The sequence below is a fragment of the Fukomys damarensis genome, unplaced genomic scaffold (genome assembly GCF_012274545.1).
Source record: "Fukomys damarensis isolate Sample0158 unplaced genomic scaffold, DMR_v1.0_HiC HiC_scaffold_37, whole genome shotgun sequence".
NCBI classification, from domain to species: Eukaryota; Metazoa; Chordata; class Mammalia; order Rodentia; family Bathyergidae; genus Fukomys; species Fukomys damarensis.
The window spans coordinates 57,909,212-57,934,839 of NW_022900949.1; the positions used below are offsets into that span (position 1 = coordinate 57,909,212).

General features: G+C 33.6%; 1 pseudogene; it reads right to left on the reverse strand.

Moving 5' to 3' along the window:
• Positions 1-20,387: 20,387 nt before the first annotated feature.
• Positions 20,388-21,334, reverse strand: LOC104868936 (annotated as a pseudogene).
• Between the last annotated feature and the right edge of the window lie 4,294 nt (positions 21,335-25,628).

The window sequence follows — 25,628 nt, forward strand, 5'->3', positions numbered from 1 at the left end:
GTCTAATTTTCTACAGGAAATTCTTTCCTATATAAAATTTGCAACTAATTATTTTTGTAAAATATTAGTTGTCTTGTACCCCCTTAGTACATAGTTGATCACTATATTGAATATTTTTGCACCACAATAATATTTTTTCAAAAATGATTTTTTAATTGAGTTTATTGGTACATTTAAGGTATACAGTACAATTACATTCATTATTGGGATCTTATAACTTTACATGACAGGTCTTGGTTCTCATTTTTTCCCCTTGTCCATGCCCTCCCTTCACCCCCTCCTTGCCTCCCCATTTGCAAACACTTTATTTCCATTTTTTTTCATTTTCTCATATTTGTTTCCTTTTCCTTATTACCTTTCACCTACCCTTCCCACTTTGCCTACACCTTTAGCCCTTTTCTTCCTATTTCACACTGTCAATTATCTCATTAGGATCTTATGTACTATTATAGTTTTTCACACTAGAGAAACTATTCAGTATTTACACATGTGTGACTTATTTATTTCACTTAGGAGTATGTCTTCAATATGTATCCATTTTCCTATGAATGACTCTAATTTCTCATTCTTTATGACTGAATAGTATTCCATTTTATAGAAAAACCACATCTTCTTTATCCAGTTTCCAATATATGGGCAAATGGGCTGTTTCCAAGTTTTAGCTATTACAAACTGTGCTGCTATAAACATGCGTGTGCATATATCACTGTGATTTGATTCTTTTAATTATTTTGGAAAGATACCCAGCAGAGCAATGGCTGGATCAAATGGAACCTCTAATCCTAGTTGTTTGAGGTGTCTCCATATTGACTTCCATAGTGGTTGCACCAGAAAGTCTCCTGCATCCTTTATGCTCTTCATACACCAAACCACTTCCATTACTATTGTTCAGTGGAATCTTTGATTACGTACTGTTTCTTGCCTCTTTATTTCTATTCCCATTCACTCTTCAAACATTCCAACTTTTGTTTCTGCCATAACACTATATTTAAATTGTTTTCATAAAAGTGACCAATATGTTTCATGTTGAAGAATCCAATGATCAGTTGATATGTCACTATTTTCTGAAATATCTATCATCCACCATTTTTTTACTTAAAACATTTGAGTGCCGCTTGCCATTACATCAAATTGCATAGCCACTCTTTCAGTCTGATGAGATACCCTTTCTTGTTCTCTTTTGCTTGCTCCTACTTCCAAATGTCAGAGGATCCCAGGTATGAGTTCTATAAAATTAGCAATAGTCTCTTGGCTGTTTGCTCCTGCCAATCCTCTGGCAGCTACAAGATGCAGCCAGGTACCCTCTTATCAGAAGATGAAACCATTGAGGCCTTAACATACAACTTTCAATCCTAGGAAAAAGTGAAACAGCCAAATCTGAACAATTCAGCCTATAGAGGTACCACAAATTCATCTGCTAAACCCTTAAACACTGACAGGCACATTACGCGGGCCCACTGGTGCATCCTGGCCCATTGGAAGCCCTACACTCTTTGGTTGCCCTCTCACTATTAAATGTGCTGCACCCACATGGAGAGCTCTACCCCACTGGACCTTAGAAACTGATTGGACCTCTTTCTCTGCTGTTGTACTAGTCACACTTGATCCTGGGTGTACCAGAGGGGCCTCACACTAACATGACACACAGAAATTAACTGATGCTTCCATCCCACACCATGCCCCAAGCTGCTAGCGAATCTGTCCCATTTAGAAAGCTGTGTCTGCATTGAAACTACTAGTGGTATGATTCTGTAATCCCTGCACCAAAGTCCCTGAGATATCAGTAGACATTGCTGGCATTCACTAAAGCTTAACAAACTATGTGGACACTACACTAAAGCACACACATGGAGGCAAAACTAACACAGCCTATGTAACCAACACACTAAGACATATCTCTGAAGAAAGCCTTTTACCACAGTTGCCGCATTATAAAATTGGTAGAGGAAACTGACCTATTAAATACATAAACATCAAAGTAATGGCAGAAGAATCACAAGTAAATAGGTAACAGAATGTTGCAAAGGGATACAAAATCCATCCAGCAAAAGAACTCAAACAAAACTTAGTGAGTTAATGGAGAATTTGCTGAAACCAGGAAGAAAATTTATGACATGAATAAGAAATTTGTCAAAGAGAAAGATTTTGAAAAGTATCAAACTTTTGAATAATCCAACAAATAAAATACAACATATAGTTTAGTAAAGCTCAAGGTAGAGTCAAGCAGGCAAAAAAAAAAAGGGGGGAATATATTTGAGTCTTATAGTACACTATTACGTGATTAAACTTACACAAGATGGGTGTTCCAGAAGGGCAAAGGGGATAAATGGAAGAGAACATATTCTAGGCACTAATTGTTTATTATCACCATAATGGCTCTAAAGAAATTCTTGAATTGTACAACAAAGGGCACAGGTTCACAACTACTATAAGGAAAACACATGACTAGGGTAGATGCACAAGAGGGCTGGGGATTTAGCTCAGTGGTTCTGCTGCCTGCCTTGCAAGCGCAAAGACTGGAGTTTGATCCCCGGTATCAAAAAGGAGAAAGAAGAGCATGAACTTTGGCAATGGGAAAGACACAAAATCACAGACAGTGAGAGGAAGAAAAGAATAAAATATTTTAAAAAATAAAAACTTAACATATGAGGGCCAGGGATTTAGCTCAATGGTGCTACCACCTGCCTCACAAATGCAAAGTCCTGAGCTTGATCCCTGGTACTAAAAAAAAAAAAAAAGGAAAAGAAAAGAAAAGAAAAAAAGAAAAATTAACACATGAATTTTTCTTTTATCAATAATAATCCTGATTTTCAATGAGTTAAATTGCCTAATACAAAGATATAACCTGAATGAATGGATTGAATATTCTATGAAATATTTATAAAAAGCCTCATTTCATGAGTGAAAAATACAGCCTGAAAGTGAAAGAATGAGAAAAAGTTATCCATGAAAATAAGCCACAAAAACAAAATAATACATTCAAAGATGGTTAAATTTTTAAAAATCCACAAAAGAGATCAGGGAAAGTTATACTTAGATAAAATATATCTAAAGTTCAAAAGTAGAATTACTCTTTCCAAAACCAAAGAAAGACATAACAAAAAACAAAATTAGAAATTAATATTCCTGATAAAAATAGATATGAAAATTTTCAAAATATATAAGTAAATCAAATCCATTAGTGCACAAACTGATTCTATACCATGAGTTACTAAGATTTATTTCAGCATGGATCAACATATTCAAATCAATAAATATATTACATTATATTAACAAAGTGAAGGAACAAAACATGACTATCTCAATGGATGCAGAAAATTATTTGACAAAATTCAACTTCCCTTCCTGATAAAATTTCTCAAAAGTGAATTATTAAAGATATGTGCCTTGATCTAATTAACACAATATATGACAAATACATATTCAAATTCATACCATATTGGAAAAGCTATAATCATTTAATCTAGTATAAGGTACAAGATGAAGATGTCCACACTCTTTTGACCAATAATGTAGTCCTATCCAGAGTCATGAAGCAAATGAAAAGAACAAATATGCCAATAAGAACAGAGGCATTAAATTATCTGTTTTAGGTGATATCATCGTATGTTCAGAAAAACTAAATGCTTCAGCAAAGTAACTGCCAGTGAGTAATGATAAATACTGTCAGTAATGTTGCAGAGGACAAAATCAACACACAAAATCAATGTTTATTATATGTCAATAGTGAAATTGTTGAGAAAGAAGTAAAGCAAATTCCACTACAATAGCAGCAAGCCAGGTGTGGTGGCACACACCTGTAATCCCAGCACCAAGGAGGCTGAAGCAGGAAAATCTCTCTGAGTCAGCCTGTGTTATTATAGCCTGAACTATGTAGCTAGACCCTGTCTTTAAAAAAAAAAAGCAGCAAAAATATAAATATAAATAATTCTTTTTAAAAATGCTTTTCTTTCTGTCTCCTCCAACCTTGTTCCAAAAATATATATTTGAATAGTTTTAACCAAAATAGTAAGTTACATTTGTAATTAAAATTATAAATCACTGATAAAAGTAATATAAGAGAACACATTAGATGAATGTAAAGAGATTTCATGTTTGTGAATTGGAACAATACTATCCAAAGCTAAATACAAATAAGATTTAATGTCTACAAACAGCCCAGTGCCTTTTTTTTTTCCAGCTTTAATTGAGTTTATTGGTACATTTTAGGGATACAGTACAGTTACATTCATTGTTGGGGTCTTGTACCTCTACATGACAAGTCTTGATTCTCATTTTTTCCCCTTCCCCCTGCCCTCCAGTGCCTTTTTTTAAACAGAAATACAAAAAAGAAAAGAGAAGACAAAAGAAAGAAAGAAAGGAAAGGAAGAAAAGAAAGAGAGAGAGAAAGAAAGAAGAAAGAATTAAACCTAAACAGAACACCAATAGCCAAAATAATCCTGGGGAGGGGGGAACAAAAACATTACAATATCTGACTTTGAAACACACTACAATATATAGTAACTAAAACAGCACAGTATTGTCATAAAAACAAACACATTGACAAAAAGTAATATAGAAATCAATTCACATATGTCTAACTGAGTTTTGCAGAAAAACATACATATTAGTCAGTTTTTTGTCATTGTGAACAAATATCTGAGAAAAACAAATCAGAGGTGGAAATTTTTTTTTTTTTTGGCACATAGCTTTAGAAGTTTCTATCTACAGCTGACTGGCTCTGAGGCAAAAATAGACTGGTGGAGGACTTATAGAAGAAAGATGCTTATTTCATGCCATCCAGGAAGCAGAGAGATGGAAAAAGCTAATGAGGAAGGAATTCGGGATTAAATGTAATGCCAAAGATGTTACCTCCATGACTTACTGAAAGACCTTGGATGTGTGTTTTAATAATCCCTTCGGCATTTTTCTAACCAGCTAAATATTAAATCAAGATTATCCATCACAAGTTCACCCTTTGCCACACCAAGCCCATCCCTTGTCATTTTGACACCCAAACTAATCTCTTTAAACCATACTTAATTTCTAAACGGACACAATAGCAAGGTCATAATTCTGTCATGATGTAACTATCCTGTGTACAGCAAAAGCACTTCTTCCACAAAACTCAACAATCCCAATATTGATTAAAAAAAAAAAGTTCAATAACACAGAATCCACTGAGGTTCAAAGAAAACTGTTAGCTATATATCCCTATAAAATTTAAAAAGTAAGTTAAATTTCCCCAAGATATAATATATAGGATTAAATTAAGAAAAAGGAATTTGACCAAAGATATGCCAGATCCCAACAGAGTAGACATTATAGCATGTAGCTCCATGTCTGTTTCCAGGGCGGTGGGTGGTAAGATGAGTTCCACGGGGATTGGGTGGCCCCACCCATATGATCTTACTGCTTGCAGCCCGCTTGGCATCCTCCCTGGTCTGTCTCCACTCACTATTTGTATCTTTCCTCAGCAGACATTCTGATATCTCCAGCCTCCTAAATATTCCATTGCAGGTTAGAGTTCATTTGTCCAGTTTCAGGCATCATATTATAAGAAGTTCCTGACAAGGATTTCCACTCTGTTACACATTGGCCTCTCTGGCCTTCCTTTGAATCTGGCTCAGAACCTCTGTGACCTCACATGCTGCATTTTGCATGCCTGTAAAACTGGGATCTCATGCAGGATGCCAAAGACTGCCTCCAGTGCAAACAGTAACTGGGCCCCTTTGGACCATGGCTACAGTAGCTTCTGAATGTCAGCATTACCAAAACCACAGCTTGACTGTTGTACTGCTTTGAAATGTCCTCGATCAGATTAATTAGTTCATTACCTTTAAATTCAAGGTCACATGGTATCTTAGGACATGTATAAAACATAGACTGATTCTTTGCCATAATGCAGCATAAATTATCTCTAGTTCAAATCCCAATTGCTTCTTTATTCCTATCAGAAAACTCATGAATATAGTCTTATCTGCATTACATATAGCATTCTGCTTTTCTGAGTCCCAATCAGATTGCCCATTAAGCTCTGTTATGCTTTCTTAAATTCAAATCTCCAAACTTTTCCAGACTCTGACTACATACCAGTTCCAAAAGCTTCTGAACCACATGGTTAGGTACAGTCACATTGATGGCTCCCCTTCTCTGGTGCTAATTTTCCTACAGTAATCAAGTTTTTGTCTCTATAATTAAATGCCCAAGAAAAACAATTTATAGGAGGACATATTTAATTTGGCCAACAATTTCAGAGATGTGAGTGCATGGACAGCTAGTTTCAGTTAGTGACTTCATGGTGTAAATGCAGAGCAAATGAAAGCTGCCAACCTCCTGGGAATCAGGAAGTAGAAATAGGAAAAGAGCCATAGAGAAAGGGTTCGGACATCAGATAGCATTTTCAAGGCTGTACCTTCATGGTCCATTCAGATACACAGAAGTGTGCTTTATTATTTTCTTAGATATCTTAATCCATATCAGTTGATAATCAAGGTTAACTAGCAAAATATGTTGAAGAAACAGTCTTGCCAATAAATGGTGCGGGGAAACTAGACATTCCATACAGAAGAATTCTCACTTTATGTAGAAACAAATACGAAAAGGATTAAAAATTAACATAATACTCAAACTATGAAAGCAGCATAAGTAAAGATTGACAAATGAAACTCTATCAAACTTAAAAGTTTCCACACACTGAACAGTTTACAAAACAAAATCCACAGAATGGGAGAGAATATTTGCAAACTATTCATCTAAGAATGGATTATATCCAAAATATATGAGAAATTCAAACAATTCAAATGCAAAATAAAAACAATCTGATTTAAGTAGACAAATGACTGAAATTTCTCAAAAAAAAAAGATATGTGATTGGCCAACAGGATTGGATTAAAAACCCTCAGCATCATGAATTATGAGAGAAATTCACTTCAAAACCACTAAGATTTATTATCTTATCCCAGTTAGAATGGCCACTATGAAAAAGACAAGAGTAATAAATGTGGGTGAGGATAGGAAGCAACTCTTATACTTTTATTCTGTTATTTGTGATGTTAGTATAACCATTATGGAGACTGATATGGATGTTATTTTAAATATTAGAATTAGTGCTGCCATATGATACAGAAATTCTATTATGAGTTATAAGTCCAGAGGAATTGAAACAGTAGGTTGAAGAGATACCTACACTCATGTTTATTGCAGTGTCATTCATGATATCAAGAAATAGGACTGGGGATTTGACTTAATGGTTCTGCCACCTGCCTTGCAAGAGCAAGGGTCCAAGTTCGATCCCTAAAAAATTAAGAAATAGAAGCAATGGAGCTGTCCAATAATGGATGAGAGGAAAATGTCTTTCTCTCTCTCTCTCCCTCTCCGCCCCCGCTTTATACATACATAGATCTCTCTCTCTATATATATATAAGATCTGGGTTATATATATAAAACCCAGATCTTATCATTATGCATTGTGCCCATGAATTGTAATGTCACAGTATAGCCCATTAATAGTACTGTATCTATCAAAAAATAAAACTATATTAAAAAAGAAAATGAATGAATTATTTCTTCATCCTTTAAATCTGTGTGTGTGTGGCCTTTATATTTTGTTTTACCCAATAATACAATGTTAAGCACAATGTAAGCAGGAACCGAAGTTCTTGGAATTGTTTCCATGTACTTGAAATAAGAAATTATTGTGACAATAAGCCTAGGGATTTGACAAATTGTGAAATAATAAGTGGTCATGTGGAGAGGAACAATATCTGCTGGCCTATACATGTGAGTAAATGTAGCCTAGATTATCTAGCAATTAACAGATTTCCAGAATAATATATACAGATGAGAGAAACCAAATTGGGATGGAAAGGGCCAGCCTAGATCAGAAGAACTATGAACAGTCAACTAAATTGATGCTTATTATTTAAGCCGCTGAATTGTGAAGTGGTTTGTTATGTAGCAAAAGTACTGTACAACATCTTACCTTATATTCCATCAATTAAAGAAAAAAATGGTACAAGGAAGTAGGAACTTATCATAACAGTCACACAGCAGACACCAAAATAAAAGTAGAGCAGATGAGAAAGCTTAAAAAGACATATGCTATATACCATAGCAAAATATCAGTAAAGCTGTAACCTGAAAAATTTTGGAAGTTAGACTGCATGTTGACATGACTCATAATTTTGGCATAATTGGTTGCAAAATGCATTGCTTTTACTAATGTGTAAGTTTTGATAATATTTCAAAACATGGTTTATTAAAATAAATACTCTATAAATCTTTAACTAGGGAGAAGGTACTCGATATGCACATTAACTTTTCTTTTTGAAGAATAGTTTTAATTAACATCTACTTGGTAGACATCTACTTGGTAATGAACGTCTAGTTGGTAATGAAACAACTCTTTCTAATACAACACAGTTAAAGTAAAAGTAACCTTCACTGTAAGGCTAAATGTATGTTTTGGTATAAAATATTTTCTTGTTTACTATAACTTTAAGGAAGTCAATTTCTATGATTGTATCCAATAATGATATTTTGTGATTTCCTCTCATATAGAAGAGAGTAGGCTTGTATGGTTGATAAGTTATTATTAAGGTAATAATAGTGCGCAATTTCTGAGCCTACACTAGTGCTAGCAAACCTGTGGCACACATATTTTTTTTTCTAAACTAAAAGTCCAGTGTTCAGGTTTAAGTGCAACATTAGCACTCTGACATAAATAAATATGTTTTGGTTTGCAGTTTGGGTGCTTATCACTAACAGGGTCACCATCACTGAGCCCTTTACCATAGAAGATATTGTGGCTGCTGGTTTTGTCTTTGAATAATTCACACTGAAGAAAGTCAGTTGCTGCATTACAAGAACACTCCAGCAGTCCCATGGAAATAATATCATGAAATGCAAGGAGGCTGCCTGCCATGGCCCAGCAGGCCATGTGAGTAAGTCATACTGAAAGTAGAACCTCCAGTATTATGCACATCTTCTGATAATTGCAGACATGGCTAACTTTTTTTATTTTTTTATGGCTAACATTTCGACTGAAATATCCTGAGAGACTCTAGCCAGTCCTACTCACACAAGTACTCTTCAAATTTCTGGTGTACTAAAACTACTGAAAAAAACAACATTTCTATTATAACTATATCTGAAGGCAGTTATTATTTTAAAAATAAAGGTTTGTCTAAAATTGAACAAATATACCCTTAATATTAATTGAAGACTCTACTTTACATCTATAGCTAAAAGCAATATATAGTAGACCCTTGACTTTCAAATTCATTTCATTCCTGAGGGCTGGTTGTGTGTACTTCAGCCCTCAGATCAGTTGGAGGCTGGTCAATTGAAGGTTCAAGCTCCTCTGCACAGCCTTCAAAGTCTCTCTCCTGTACACAGACAGATTTCAGTGTCCTTAGAGACATTGATCCAGGATTTCTCAATTAACCCTCCACAAGAAAAGACATTGTAATATTCCTTCCAGAACCCTTTAAGGGTTAAATCGGTATCTGAGACCGCCTAAGACCACAAATGGCATTTAGGTCATAACTCAAGATTTTGGTCCTAAATTAAAACTAGAATTCTGGTCATGACCCAAGTTGTTTGTAAATTAGGTCATAATTCAAGAGAATTCACTGAGTTCATTGTATCTTCTTCCATACCATTCCTTAAAATGACTATTTTATTTATTAGAAATGGTCAATGCCTGTATTTATTTATGAAGATCATTTTGTTTAGAGCAGGACTATTAATTTTTATGCTTATAACATTTATTAACAAACTTTATTTTCAAAATTTTACTTGAAGGTTGAATATTTTTTCTTTGAAAATGTTCTTTTTTTGGATTTGTTGCTGTGAATTTGTGCTAGTGGCTTATATTCATGTTTTATTTCTCCAATCTGTGAAATAGTAACAACAATTATACTACTGAGTCTTGTGAAATTTAAACTAGATAGTAAATGTGATACAATATTAGAACTGTATCTGGCATATGAAAGCATTCAATACATGACAAAAGCATTTTTTGTTGAAAGATAATTGTTTAAGATTGAATATACATCTAACCATATTTCCTAGATTCTACACTTTGGGTTTTGTTTGTAAAATACAGTACAAAATATAACTTTATATTTTTTGCCATGGACTATCTTGCAAAGTTGCTTTTACTACCACTTTTTTTCTTTTATTTTAGAGAATCTTTTAAAATTGTTTTTACTCCTGCTATAAACAAAGCCTCCTAAAGATAACTGGTTGTCATTTGTAATAAATGAAGTAGTCATTTTAAGGAACATGATAGAAGATATGTATCATTTTGAAATTGAGATACAAAGTAGAGGCTTCAATTAATATGTATTACATATGCACATTCTCAATTTTAGACTCAAATTTTATTTAAGTTGCACAATCCTTGGGAGACATATCAAATTTTATTTCTTAGACTTTTCATGTTGACTGTTGCCAATAACATTTCTTTTTTCCTTTTTAGTACTGGGGATGGAACTTGGGTCCTTGCACTTCTGAGGCAGGCAGCGGTACCACTAAGCTAAATCCCTGGGCTGCCAATAACTTATTTCCTTTGGTACTATGCACTTTGCTTTCATAAATAAAACATATTTTACCTAGTGTGTATTTTATTCTAATTGAGACCAAATTCTAAGAACAGCATCAGGATTTATTTATTTGGCTAGGTCCTTTCATTTCTTTAAACTACTGTATGTTGGGAATATATGCTATGAATATTAGAAGGTCTTAGTATAACTTCTGTCTTTTGTAGGACCCAAAGGACCCATTCCTCCCTAAAATATGCTGTTTCTTTACACAGAGTTCTTTCTTTTGTATATAATAAACACTCTATACTACCCAAGAGTAACAAGGATAAAATTCACTGACTTATCTGTTTTGAAATTTTGACCCTTTTATTTGTCACTCAACTTAATTTTGACTCTCAAATAAAATAAAATAAAAAATGACAATTTAATAAAACTGACATAATAATTTAATAGTCTATGATGCTCACTTTTAAATTGAAGCACACTTTAAATCCATATAAATTATCAATAAAATTACTTTTTAGAAGAATACTAATATTTGCAAGACATATTATATCAACTAATAAAATACACTAAAGAGAATGTCTAAATTTATCATACAGCAGGAAATATAAGACTATCAAATTACAATTTGTTTTATTTTGGCTTTGCTATTACCAGTGTGAAAAAATACTTCATTGAACTTTTCCACAGAGAATATGACAATGTATATATTACACATAGGTCTAGTTGCTAAAATGAAACATATAGGAAAAAAAGCCATTTAAGTGACATTTTCAGATTGTTACTGTCAAAAATAATCAGCTTGATAAAAGTATTACACTTGTGTAATAGTCATTTGGAATTACTCATTGTGCACTGATATTTTGCATACAAGAAATAATTCAGGTAAAGTGAACATTAGTCAGTTTTCTGTACTTTAACTCAGATGAGTAAGTAAACAAGCCAAAAAGATCCACTCAGTGTCCCACTCCCCAACCCTACCTCTACTTGACAAAAACTGAGCCAGTATTATGGAAAAAAATTCCAGTCATATAATGCAGATGTATTTTTAAAAAATATATTTTCATACATATACACACAAAAGTATTGGATTGCTTGTTCCTACTACTCTAGGCAAATTCTAGAGAATGCCAAGAGGCACTGTCTCTCTTTAAAAATACTTGAAGTTTTTCCAAAACAATCTGAAAAATTGAAAAAAAAAACCCAATAACTGCTTTAATTTTGAAAATCAGAAGACATTTTCTTAAGGATATATTGATAGAGAATATTTTATGCATGTGTAATATAGAACAATATGAATGTTTTCTAATTGTGCTTAAATGCTTCCTTATTGTAGTTATAATTTTTTTGGCAAAAAATATAGATTTCACTTTTTGTACTGAAGATGGAAAATGGAAATAAGATTTAAGGACACAGTAAGTACTTAACTGTAAACATTGACAGGACAGAATCATACTGGGTAGTTTAAATCCAATAAAGATATAAAAATAAAGGAAACGGAGGGGGATGAAAAGGAGACATAGTTAGAGGGTATAGAGAAGCAGGAGGAAGAAAGGGGAGAATGAAAGGAGAGGGAGCTGAGCAGAGAAGATAAATTGTAAAGGCAGAAAGGACAACAGAGGCAGAAACAGGGAACAGAGCAGTTTGTTTAATTAAAAGTTGTTTTCCCTATAAGATTAAAACAGCGGGGACTTGCTTTTCATACCAGCTTGATGACAGGGCCTCATCAGACTATTAGCAATCTCTTCTTCTTCTTCTTCTTCTTTTTTAAGCTGGCCCATTTTAGAATTTAAGGTGTGTGGCATCTTTCCAAGAAATCACTCAGCCCTAGTCTAATTTGATGTTTTGGTTCTCATGTTGGAGATCAATCCAAAAACAGTGACTTCCATATATTTCAAAAACAAAAGACCCTGGCATTTGATTTTCCAACAAAAGCACCAAATTTATAGAAAGGGGGGTGTAGCATGTTTCCTGTTTTCTTCTTCAAGAAGAAAAGGGGCAATCATCACCTAGAAACTCTCTGCCAGTGAATATGAAGCAAGGGATATTAAAAAAAAAAGATGAAGATCAACAGTTGAGCACATTTGATTGCTTTTCTTGGGCTCATTATTTGCTATGTAGTGATATCTACACTTTGTTCAACATATTTAAATATTCTAAGTATGTTAAATAAGAATGATAAAAATTGCATTTTGAGGGCCGGGGATTTAGCTCAGCGGTTCAGTGGCCTGCCTTGCAAGTGCAAGAACCCGAGTTCAATCCCCGGTACCAAAAAAAAAAAAAAAAAAATTTTTTTTCATTTTGATACTTTTAAGAATAGCTAAGCGAAGTGGCATATCAAATCTTATATATATATAAATGAAATTTATTTATTTCCAAAAATTATAGCCACAGCTTAGAGCAATGAATGGTAGTTAGTGCAATGCAGAATTGTATCATGATTTTCCATTTTATATTGTTTAAAATTTACATTAAATTATATGCAGTAATAGTTAAAAACTGTTTGCATATATGTGAGTAAATATTAATTAAATGTATTTCAAATTATACTGTTATATCATTATTTTTATATTAATAAATACATATACAGCTGTCGTATGTATTATTAGTTTTTTAAAATTTCAAATATTCAAATATTAACTAAATATATGATCTGGACTAATAAGAGTTTGTAAGTAAAAATATAAGATAAATCACCCAACAAAAAAGGGAACAAAGGTACAATTTATAAATGTACTATAATAAGTAAGAGCTTCAAAACAAGTAGTAATATCTCTAACTCCTACAGAAATAGTATGGTTCAGGACACTGATAAATCAATTACATTTTCCTAAATATTTTCTTAAAAAGTACAATTTTACTTATCTATATAAAGAGAAACTTCCACAAAATTTTGGAAATGCAATATACTATTTTAATATCTTTGAAGATTGAATTTGTAGAAATGATTATGTTTTAGATTTTTACACATTTGTTCATATCATAAAATATTCATAACAGTACATCATGTAGAGTTAAGACCCCAACATACAAATGAGTCCTGTTCTGCGAGAACATTCATAAGTCAGATACATTCATATTTCTGACAAAATGATTCTTGTGTACCTTTGACACAAATATGCAATGTAAAGCATAAAAAAATCACACACACAAATGCAGTAAGTTCCTGACTGTACCGTACTAATATACCTGTGTGCACCATTATGGTAATGTTTCATAGACATATGAGCTATTTCCACAGTTCATTCACATTGAGGTCTGTCGGTGAAAATTTAGCACTCAAATGTTTGTAAGTCATGGACTTGTATCAAATTTCTATAGTATGAAATCATGTTTGAAGTATACTTTAGATCTTTATAGTTCACAATCTTGAAAATTGGGATAAATTAAAATTAGAAGAAAATGAATATTCTCATTTTTCAATATTACAGTGTAGTTTAATAATTCTCGCTCTAGTCTTAATATCCTTCTAAAATTATAAGAGAATATCAAATATAATTAAAATAGAATAATAATCTTAGCCTTAAACATCTTATAATAACTGAAAACATGAGATACTGCATACCTTGATTTCTTCTTATCATCATCTTACCACTAATTTAATATATTTGCAAAATTAAAATTATATTTCTAATATAATCAGAGGAAGACATAGAAGCATAAACTGAGGAATAAATAACTGTTGTTTCAGAAAATTCTGAGAGAAACTAGAGCTGGTATTTTGGGCATTTTGCACATACTATTAAATTTGTCAGAAACTCTAATGCATGTTTGTGAAACAATAATTTGGTGCAAGCATCCTAATTTCTACTTTTAATTAAAACAGTTTTGGTATTTCATCCAGATAGCTGTAATGATTTCTGATTAGTAGTTTTATTGGATTTTAAATGCTTTATTTATTTTTTCACTTAAAAATTTTCTACTAGAAATAATTTTTAGCTCCTATGGAATACTTTTGCATGTTCTCTACTTATCACATATGTGCCTGTAAATTTTTCTAATTGACAGTGGCTTAGATTGAAGAACATAGGGAATTACCTTTACATTCAGTGAGTAAACTTGTTGTGCTTGCTTTCAGTAGCACATATACTAAAACTTAGATAGTTATTGAAATATAGGCATTAAAATACCTCTGTGGAATTAGCAATTGCAATAATTTATATTTTTAAAAAATATTTAATACACTTGTCCATAATTTTGTATTTTTTTCTTGTAATGTCAGGGATCAAGCCAATGGTTTTATTCATGCTATGTGAGTGCTCTATCATTGAACAACATTACTGGTTTCAAAGCTATCTTTTTCACTTGTTCTTTTTTTTCTTATTTTTGAATAAGTTTTAAAAATCAGCTATTAGGAGATAGAGCATGATAGTGGCAAGGTCCTCCAGTGAATATCTATCCCTAGATACAGCAGTTTAAACAGCTAATCATGCATCAAATTACCTTCACAAGAGTTAAGGAAGCCACCTGAGAGATGATAATACCTGATCTTAAAATAAGGAAAGATTCATTGGGGAACTCTGGAAGAAAATATCAAGGCAAATCACACATTGCACAGCATCCATCTGTAGAAAGATGCTTTCCATTTGAGTGAATGTGGCTGAGGAAATGCCTGTGGCATGCCTACCTCAGCCTCAGTCAGCTAATAGGAGGTAGAACTCCATCTGTAAGGAGGAAGGCAGGAAAGCTAGCAAAGACATTATCTTGGCACTCAGAGCTAGGCCCACCACAGTGAAATCCACCACCACACCAAAAGTAAAGAGTCCTTAAACCAAGCCTCAATTTTCACACAGAGCTTCCAGACTTTTTCTAGTACCTAGCCAGATATTTCTGAACTAGTAAGACAGTCTTGGGTTTTGAACTACGTCATTACCAGCCTTGTTTTGGACTCAGTTGAGGACATTTTTAGCCTAGGTGATTTCACTCAAATCTGGTAGCATAGCTACCCTGTCTTCACAGATGGAGAGCGATACCTGCTCTTGTATCAAGTGGGGATCTATGCTCTAGTGGGACAGATTCGTGCTTTATTTTCCATCACTTCAGGTTATTGAGAGGACACCCCTAACAAAGTGTAGGATTTTGGGCTGTGAGACTTAGGTGCGATCCGGCTTACATCAACTTTAGTGGACAATAATGCCTTTTCCAACACCACAACAACCTCAGAAAGAGTAACATGGGGCATGACTACAATCAATGACGATACAACAAAGTAATAAACATGGAACTTTTCAATGAAATTCAGTGACTGAGTAATTAAATCTAACATCAAACAGATTCTAACGTCCTTCAAGGTCAAGCCATCTATCATGGAGATAGCCTGTGAAACAACTCTCATATCAGGCAGAGACACACATCCTCAATCTATCAGTCTTGTGTTCCAGCTAAAATAGCATACAGCTGACTATAGTGGTCATGAGCTATGTCTACCACAGAAGTAGGCAACCCATAGCAGTGAGGGTCTTGGTCCTTCCCTCAGGCAGTGTTGGGTTGCAAGGTCAGCATATGATAAAGCAGTGTAGTATTAGTGGTCACAAAGTGGCACATGAGCCTGTATCTTGTCCCCACAAAGTGATTCTGCCCAGAGTTTGGCAGAACCCCATAGTTCCTGAACACAGGCTCCTGAGTAGATGTTACAGTTGGACCTACCCTGGTCTCAGGGAGAGGCTTGTAATGGCAAACTAGCATTTACAGGATTTTCACAGTTCACACTGAAAAACATGCAAATTGTGGATTTGGACAAACTTGAACTTGAGTTGTCCTGTAGTGTTGAAACAGTTCTGACACATCAACAGGAGATAGTACCCAGTGATAAAATGGAAGAACTATAGGCCCAAATAAATTAAACAGCTTATAAATTCAAGAAACATAAGTACAAAGGAAGCAAGAATATAAAGATTAGAATAAATCTTTAATAATTTAACATCTAGATATTTTGCTCATTCAAAAGCATAAAGAAATTTCAGAAACCGTGACACTTAATAGCCAAAATAAAGTAAAAAATACTGACTTTAGTGACCAGTGTGGGTGAAATATTAGATGGAGAATTTTAAACAAATGTTTTAAGGAAACTCAATGCTCTTCAAAATAACATTTCGAAACAGTTCAATTTTCTAACTGAGAAACAACAAAAGAATAAAATCAAATTTAAAATATCAAACATCATTGAGCTAAAAAATATAGTAAGTGAAATTAAAGCATGATACAATGAATTTGATATAATTTGAATCTAAAATATTCCTTCTCAAAACTTGTGAATTCAGAAATGGGATAGACAAATGAGAGCTCTACTTCATCCACTGATGGACTTACAAACTGATGGCACCTTTTGGACATTATGACATCTTAGGATGTATGATATAGTTGAAAAAATGAGTCATGCGGTGTCACCTGAGGGTCTGCATCTTGTCCCTGGCCTGGTCCTCTCTGACTCTCTTTTCCTTCCTATCTGCTGTGAGGCAAACAGCTTCCTGCACAACGTTCTTCCACTGGCACTAGCAGAGCATTGACAAGCATACTGATTAAGCAATGGAAAGAATTCATGAGCTCAAAGAAAAGTTACTTAAAAATACAGTTGAAGATGAAAAAGAAAATGAATGAAGAGAAATAAAGCTTTTATTAACAATAATAAAATAAATGTTCAAGACAGAATTGCCAATGTCAAGAGGAATTCAGAGATATCATAGCAGAAAATGTCCTAAACCTGGAGAATCAAATGGCTCCAGTCATATTTTACTCCACCAAGCATGATCCAAGATTTATTACATTCAATTTCTCACAGGTTAAATGTACTGGAAAAAAATACATTGGTAACAAGACAAAAGAAACAATACGCAGGGGTGTCCAAATTTTCCAGACAAGAGACTTTTCATCAGAAAAGTTCAAGAGAGAGTGGACTGAAATTTGCACCATTTTCTAGGCAGAAAATAATATCATCTGAGAATATTGTATCTGACAATGTATCATTTCAAAATACAAGGAAAAGTATCCCCAGACAAACAAAACCCCGCAAAACATATATGCATAAGCATATACACATAATAAAAGTGAAGGGATAAAGTAAGATATTCCATGCAAATGGAATCCCATAGTAAGCAGAAGTAGCCACACTTACATTAAATAAATTGGACTTTAAATCCAAATCAATAATAAAGGATAGGAAAGGTTATTATATTATTATAAAGGTGTTCATTCAGCAAGAACTAATAACAATTCAAATAGATATGCACCTGTAGTGGAACACACATAAATATATTTAAGGAAGACAGGCTTCAATACAATGATTGTCAGATATTTTCAGATTTCACTTTTAGCAATACACAAAGGAACAACAGAGGGAGATTGTACACTATAATAAATGGACCTAATATACATCTACAGAGCATTCCAAACAATACATATAGGCTACATTTTCTAAATAGTACATGTAATTTGTTTAGACTATATCATACAGTTCGCCAGAAAAAAAACTGAACAAATTTAAATTAAGTTATATCAAGTATCATTTCTAAGCGCAGTATAATAAGAATAAAATATTCAGATAATATAAATATATATGGATATTAAATAACAACCTAGAACTCTCAAAGGATCAAGGAAAAAATAGATTTCTAGAATCAAATGAGAACACAAAATAGTCAGACTATGGAATACAGAACAAGCAGTATTCAGACAGTTCAAAACCAAAAATGCCCACTTAAAAAAGCAAGAAAGCCAGGGATTTAGCTCAGTGGTTCAGCCACCTGCCTCGCAAGTGCAAGGTCCCAAGTTCAATCCCTGGTACCAAAAAAAAAAAAAAAAAAAAAAAAAAAAAAAAAAAAAAGAAATAACAATCTACCACTGAATCTCAAAGGGCTAGTAAAAGAACAAAACCTAGCACAAAATCACTACAAGAAAAGAATAATACAGAAAAATATAAGTAAATGAAATCATGAAGAAGAAAATCATAAAAAATACAGAGATTTGATCTTTGAAAAGATGAACACTATTAATAAAACTTTAACCAGATTAAGATAGTGGGGACAAACTTTTTTTTTAACTCCAATACAAAAAAGTATTATTAGGAATTCTAATGTATAATTATATGTCAATTTGATGACCTAAAAGAAATGAGCAAATGACCAGAAACATTCACTGACTATAGCTAAATTATAAAAAACTAAAAATGTGGAACAAATAATGACTAAGAAGACTGAAGCACCAATACAAATTCTCCTGTCAAATACCAAGACCAGACAGATTTCTCAGTTCTTCCAAATATTTAAACAATAACTAATATTGATTTCTCTTAAATTATTAAAAAAATCAAGATGAAGGAATTCTCTCACATACTGTTTTTTTTCCATTTTTAATTGAGTTTATTGGTACATTATAGGGATACAGTACAGTTACATTCGTTGTTGGGATCTTGTACCTCTACATGACAAGACTTGATTCTCATTTTTTCCCCTTACCTCTGCCCTCCCTTCACCCCCTCCTCCCCTCCCCATCTACAAACACTTTATTTTCATCTTTTCATTTATGGCATCGCTACTCTGAAAACAAAGCTAGAGAAGCATACAACAAAAAAAGCTACACATTAAACCATTTCAATATAATGAATGACAAAAAAAAACTCAACATGTAGAAAGAGGACTTGATAAAATTCAACCTTCCTTACTGTAAAAAGGGAGCAAATAATGTATAGAAAAATGTACCTCAGCAAAATTAAGGCTGTCCACATATAACAAGCCAATATCTGACATCATGTTGAGTGGAGAAAATTTGAGTTCTTTTCTCTACATTCTTCAACAACACAAGGATGCATTTTCATTACTTTTTTTCCAACATAATACTAGAAGTCCTAGCCAGAGCAATCAGGCTTGAAAAAGAAATAGAGGGAATTCAAGCTGATTAAAAAGAATACAAATTTTTGTTTGCAAACGACATTATCTCACATATTTAGAAAAAGTTAAAATCTATCAAAAACTATTGGGTCTAATGAATGAAACTAGAAAATGTGTAGAATACTAAATCCAGTAACACTGTTATGTGTAAATATTCAATGATGTGAAAGAGAAATCTAGAAAGCTATCTTATTTATAATACCTACAAAAAGTGCCTAGGAATACATTCAACCAAAGAAATGAGAGAACCCTAAATAATAATTATACAACATGGAAAAGAAATCTGGAAGAAAAACACACACACACACAAACACACACACACACAAAAAAAAACAAAAACAGAAAGGTAGTATGGGTCCATTGATTGAAAATCAATAGTCAAAATATCTACATTACACAATGTAGCCTGTAGGTTCAGTGCACTCTCTTGTCAAAATATCAGAATTCTTTAGAGAATCAGAAAATACAAAATTTGTGTAGAACCACACAAGACTTGAGTAGCAAAACAATATTATGCAAACTGAAGAGCATTACAGTATCTGACTTAAAAAATGTATTACAAGAAAACCTATGAATCTATAGCCAATATATTTTCAAAACAGATGCCATGACTATAATTAGAAAAGCACAATCATTTCAATACTTTTTGCTGTGAATATTGGATATCAACATGCAGAAGAACTTGGATATTGAGATCTCATCCATTGCAAAAACTGAGTTAAGTAAATTAAAGACTTAAATTTAATATATGATATTTGAACCATTTGAAAAATAGAAGAAATGCTTCAGGATGTTGGAATAGCTAAGGAAATTTTTTTGGCAAGACTCTAAAATCACAAGAAACTAAAGTAAATGTAAACAAGTGGGCTTATGTCAACTTGAGATTCTTTTTTTTAAACAAACAAACAAATAAAGAAACACCTCATGAAACATTTTAATTCCAGCTTAACAGTGCCAGGTGCAATATATGGGGTCAGGCTCTGGGTACAATACTCTGTGGTGACCACGGATTCACACATGGCTCCAAGGTGGCCCTCAAAGAAGAATCTACCTTTAAAAGACTGAGCCAAAGTGGGGAGGGGAAGCTGCAAAACAAGGGCAGGGGAAGACCTGAGGACAAGGTGTACTTCCTGGCAAAGGAGATGTTCATGCATCGTTCTGAGTTTTTTTAAAGTCCTGCAGGGTGTCTCAAGAAGCTTCTGCTTGTGCCTGTTGTCAAACTCCACGAAGGTGATATCATGTGGTCCAGGCACCAGGTGACCTAGACAACATGAGATTTTTGGTCTCCTCGGGCAGGTTGATGAGGAACAGGATGTGATTTGGTGGATTCTCCAAGAGCGGCTGGGCAGGTGGCATCTGCTGCAAGGGCATGACCCAAGGGGGAATCTGATCTGGTGTGAGACCTGGAGCTGAGATCGTGCCAGGAGGTGGCATGCAGAGTGGCTGGCCTGTCATGTGGTGCATGATTTGGGGTGCCTAAGTCACTGGTGGCATGCCTGGGGCAGGGCCCTGGACAGCCACCACAGGGGCAGCTGCTTCAACCTGTACAGCCTTCTTGCCAGATGGCAACTCTTGGCTCTTGGGCTTCCTCTTCCTGCTTATAGTCCTGCTCCGCAAAATTGCCCTTCATCTTGACAATAATATTTGAGTCAGTCATGGCATTCCATATGCATATGGGCTTGTTGTAGATGGGGAATCCTTGCATGGAGCACAGGGCATTGGTGGCACTGCTGATCTCCTTAAAGATGACCCCTTAAGATGACCCCTCATCTTCAGGCTCCATGACACAAGGATATCCAGGCTCTGGCCAAACTGGGAGAGTACTACATACAAGGACTTCTTCAGCTCATCATTCTTGATCTTCTCACTGAGGCTGTTGATATAAATAGTGTGGTTTTGGTGGGTATTGGGCACCGCCATGGCAGGGGAACAGAGATGCAAGCCTACAGCAAAGTTCTTCAGAACAGACCACAATGCTGCCTTTCCCAGCCCCACATTTAACGTGAAAGTCTTTTTTAATCAATTTCAGTGGTACAATTTAGATGTGCATAATGATCACATTAATCATGGGGGATTTATATCTGTACATGATATATCTTGATTACTCTATTTTCCTCCCTCTTTCCCTCCTTTCATCCCTCTTCCTCTCCTTATACAAAAGCTTTGTTTCCATTTTTCCTTCTTTTCTCATTTTTTCTTTTTCTTTCCTTCTTTTCCCTCTACCCCACACCAGTCCCCTCTTCCTTTTGAACAAATTCTTCCTATTTCAGATTTTCTGTTACACATTTTGATCTTTAGTTATCCTTTCAGTTTCTCATGCCAGAGAAATAATGCAATATTTACACACGTCAAATTTATTTCACCTAGGAGTGTAGTCTCAATGTGTCACTTTCTTCTCATTGCTGAAACAAAATGCCAGCCACAAAATTCAGGGTGGAAGGGATTTATTTGGCTTGCAGTTGTTAGAGATTTCAGTCTGTAATCCACTGACTGAAGCTAGAATGGCAAACAAGGATCAAAGATGAGAAACAACATGGCATGCACAAGGCAGCAAAGGTAGCAAGAGAGAATCTTAGAAGCATCTCCCTGCCAAATTTATCTTATTCAGTGCAGGTGGCACTCACATTCTTAGTCCTAGTGCCCTTGAGCCTAGCATTAAAGCATGAATCAGTTTCACTTTCACACACTCTAGATCAAGCCTATGACCACATGAGGCTTTGGGGGGACATCTAGACTCAAACCATAACACTCAAGGTGAATTCATTTACCTAGAAATGTCTCAAATTTAACCTTTGTGACTGATTAGTATTCCACTTCATAGAAAACAAAATCTGTTTTATCCATTCATCATTTGGACATTTGAGCATGGGGGTTGTTTCCAAGATTTTGAAATTTCAAACTGTGTCACTATAAATATGGGTGTGTGGCAGTGCTGTGATGTGATGCTTTTAATTCTTTCAAGAAGATACCCAGAAGGGGAATAGCTGGAAGCTCTAATCCTAGTTTTTTGAAGACTCTCCAAACTGATTTCCATAGTAGTTGCACCAGTCTGCACCCGCACCAACAGTGGGGAAATGTTCCTTTTTCCCACTGCCTTACCAGCATTTGTTTTTGATTGATTTCTTGATAGTAGCCATTATTTCTGGAGTAAGATGGAATTTCAGGGTTGATTTAATTTGCATCTCTCAAATGACCAGTGCTACTGAACACTTTTTTCATGTATTTATTTGCAATTTGTACTTCTTCTTCTCAGAAATGTCTATTCATTTCAGATGCTTATATTTGGATTGGGTCTTTAAATTTGGGGGAGAGGTCTGATGTTTTTCAATTCATCCTGTGTTCTAGATATTAGTCCTTTGAGGAATTGTTAGCTAAACATTTTTTTTTCACTCTGTAGATTGTCTCTTCACTCTCTTGGTGATTTTTGCTGTGCAAAAGCTTTTTAATAAGATGAGATCCCAGTTTTTGATTCTTTATATTGTTTCCTATGTGACTTAGGTTTTAGTTCATAAAATCTTTGCCTACCTACACTTATGTGTCAAGATTTCTATCTATTCTCTTTTCTAGCAGATTTAGTCTTTCTGTTTTAATATTTAGATCTTTGTTTCATTTTTATTTTAGTTTAGTGCACGGTGAGAGACATGAGGCTATTTTTAGTCTTTGGCATGTGGAAAGCCAGTTTTTCCAGCTCCACTTGTTTGAAGAGGAAAGTTAACTCAAATTTAAATGTTATGCATTGTATACATATATTGAAATAGTACTTGATGTCCCATAGGTTTGTATAATTTTTATGTTTCTAAGTATCAGTTAAAAAGTTTCATTCAAATTTTAGAAAATAAATGACAGGTGACAGACACAATATTATTTTTAATTTGTTTCTTTATTCACACATTTTTATTATAAAAACCTTCACATTAACATATGTCTTTCTCCCAGTAAACATTTCACAGTATCTCATAGTTTGTTTGACATATTTTAAATTTTCACATTTCTTCAAGCTTCTTTGGAATATTTTCAACTCTCCTCTTGTACTTATCTTCCAGTACACTAAATTATGTCTTAGCACATAGTATTATGGGTCATTAATTTAATTTATTAAGAGTCATGGATTTTTATCTCATTTTGGGTTTTATAATTTTTTTTTATTGGAGGAAGGCCCATAATTTCCAGAAAATAACAAAAGTAAAAAGCATTAAAGTCGAACAGATGCACAGAAAGAATAGAAAGACCTCTCCATCGGGAAACAGAAGCAAAAGTGACAAACTAGGAGCACATCAGTCCAGAAAGATTAAAAGATGAAATTCATGATGGAATATATCCCAGAAAAAATGTTCAGGTGTCACCAATATAATAAGTAAACCCAGGGGTGTGAGGAGACCAAAAAAAAAAAAAATGACTAATTAGTTGCCTCAGAGATATATAATATTTTTAAAATAATTTAAGCTCCTATGAATTAGATTTAAGTGCTTGTGTGCTTAAATAATTTAAGTAAATAATTGAAATTCTTATGCACATTTTTGAATGAATATTATTATCTGCAAATGTACACACTCTTCCAAATCAGATGAGACATTAGCAAAAGCTACAAGTATTTTCAGATATTTCTTTCTTCCTTAACTTGCAACTATAGCTTCAAAATTATTTCAGGATGAGGAAAGCTGGTGTAGATGATTAGTATTCTAGCCTTTTCAAAAGTCTAAGGTTTTGCTTTGCTGATTTTCTAAATCACATAAACAATTCTTGAGTGTCTGTATTTACTTAAGTTTAAGAAATTTTCTTCTCAAAACAATCAATTTTAGGCACAATTAATAAAAGGTTTTCTTCTAACATAGGTGTACACTTGAACATTTGAAATCAAATCATCAGGGTGAAATACCAGGATTATAAAAATCCATACACATTTTAATTAAAACTGAAAAAGAGAGAAATATGCCTTCAAAGATGTTGCATTTTATCAAGTTATTTCAAATTAAAACTTTGTAAATACTTTATAAACTTTCTTTAAGGGGCTGTAAGTTGAAGTGGTGGTCTTCAGTATAATATATTTTGAGTCTAAATTGTCTCATTATTCTAATATAGTTAAATAATGTTGGGCAACTACCCAAAGTTTTTACACACATTACGTGTTTCATATATGTCTAGAAAAAATTGATAAACAAATGAGAACAGAATTTAAATTTCAGGAAAATGTTAAATTTAATTCTTTGGAGAATCATATCATGAGCAAATTAGAAACTTTCCTATTTCTCCAGTAGGAATTTATTCACTTCCTTCCATTTTCCACAATACTCTATTATTCTATTGGTACTGGATTGAGTCTGTTACAAAAATATTTTGTGACTTTTTTTTCCATTCTAAATTTCTTAAATTTATGTAATAAAATTTTAAAGGAAAAATAAAACTTATAAGATTAATGAATAAATAAATTATCCCTAAATGCAAAGAACAGACTTTCATTATTTATTCATGAACTCAATGAACTTTTTTTTTATTTACTTAATTTGGAGGAGGGTACTGGGTATGGAACTCCAGACCTTGTTTAAAAAGATCATGCAAATTCTAGGAAACTGTTGAAGACAAGAAGAAAAGACAGAATTAAAGAACAAAGACAAGAATAGAACAACCCAACAGCAATAGGGAAGCTAGAAACTGTATTCACTTTCCTTTGAAAGGAAGCTCTGGAGAAACTCAAAACAGAAGTAACTACAGAAACAATGAACAGAATAAAGGACATGATTAGAGTCTCTAAAACAGAAAAAAGATTTTAATAAGATGAATTCAAGATCATGATAGAAGCCATGAATGTCCAACATAAAAAAGAAATGTAATCCATGAAACAGATTCAAATTGACATCCAGAAAATTAAAAACTCTATTGAAAGTATAAACAGCAGAGTGAGTCAATCTGAAGACACAATATCAGATATAGAAGACAGGATGGCAGTCAGTAACCATGAAAAGGGAGATCTCTTAAAAATAGTAAGGGACCATCAGAAATCAGTCTAACAGTTCCTAGATGACACAAAGAAAAATAATATAAGAATAATAGGAGTCCATGAAACAGCAGAAGAAAGTACAAATGACATTAAAAAAAAAAACTGTTCACAGAATTAATGACAGAAAACTTCCCTAACAGAGCAAAAGAATTTGACATACAGATTAATGAGGCATATAGGACTCCAATTAGCCATGATCAAAAAAAAAAAGATTGAGGA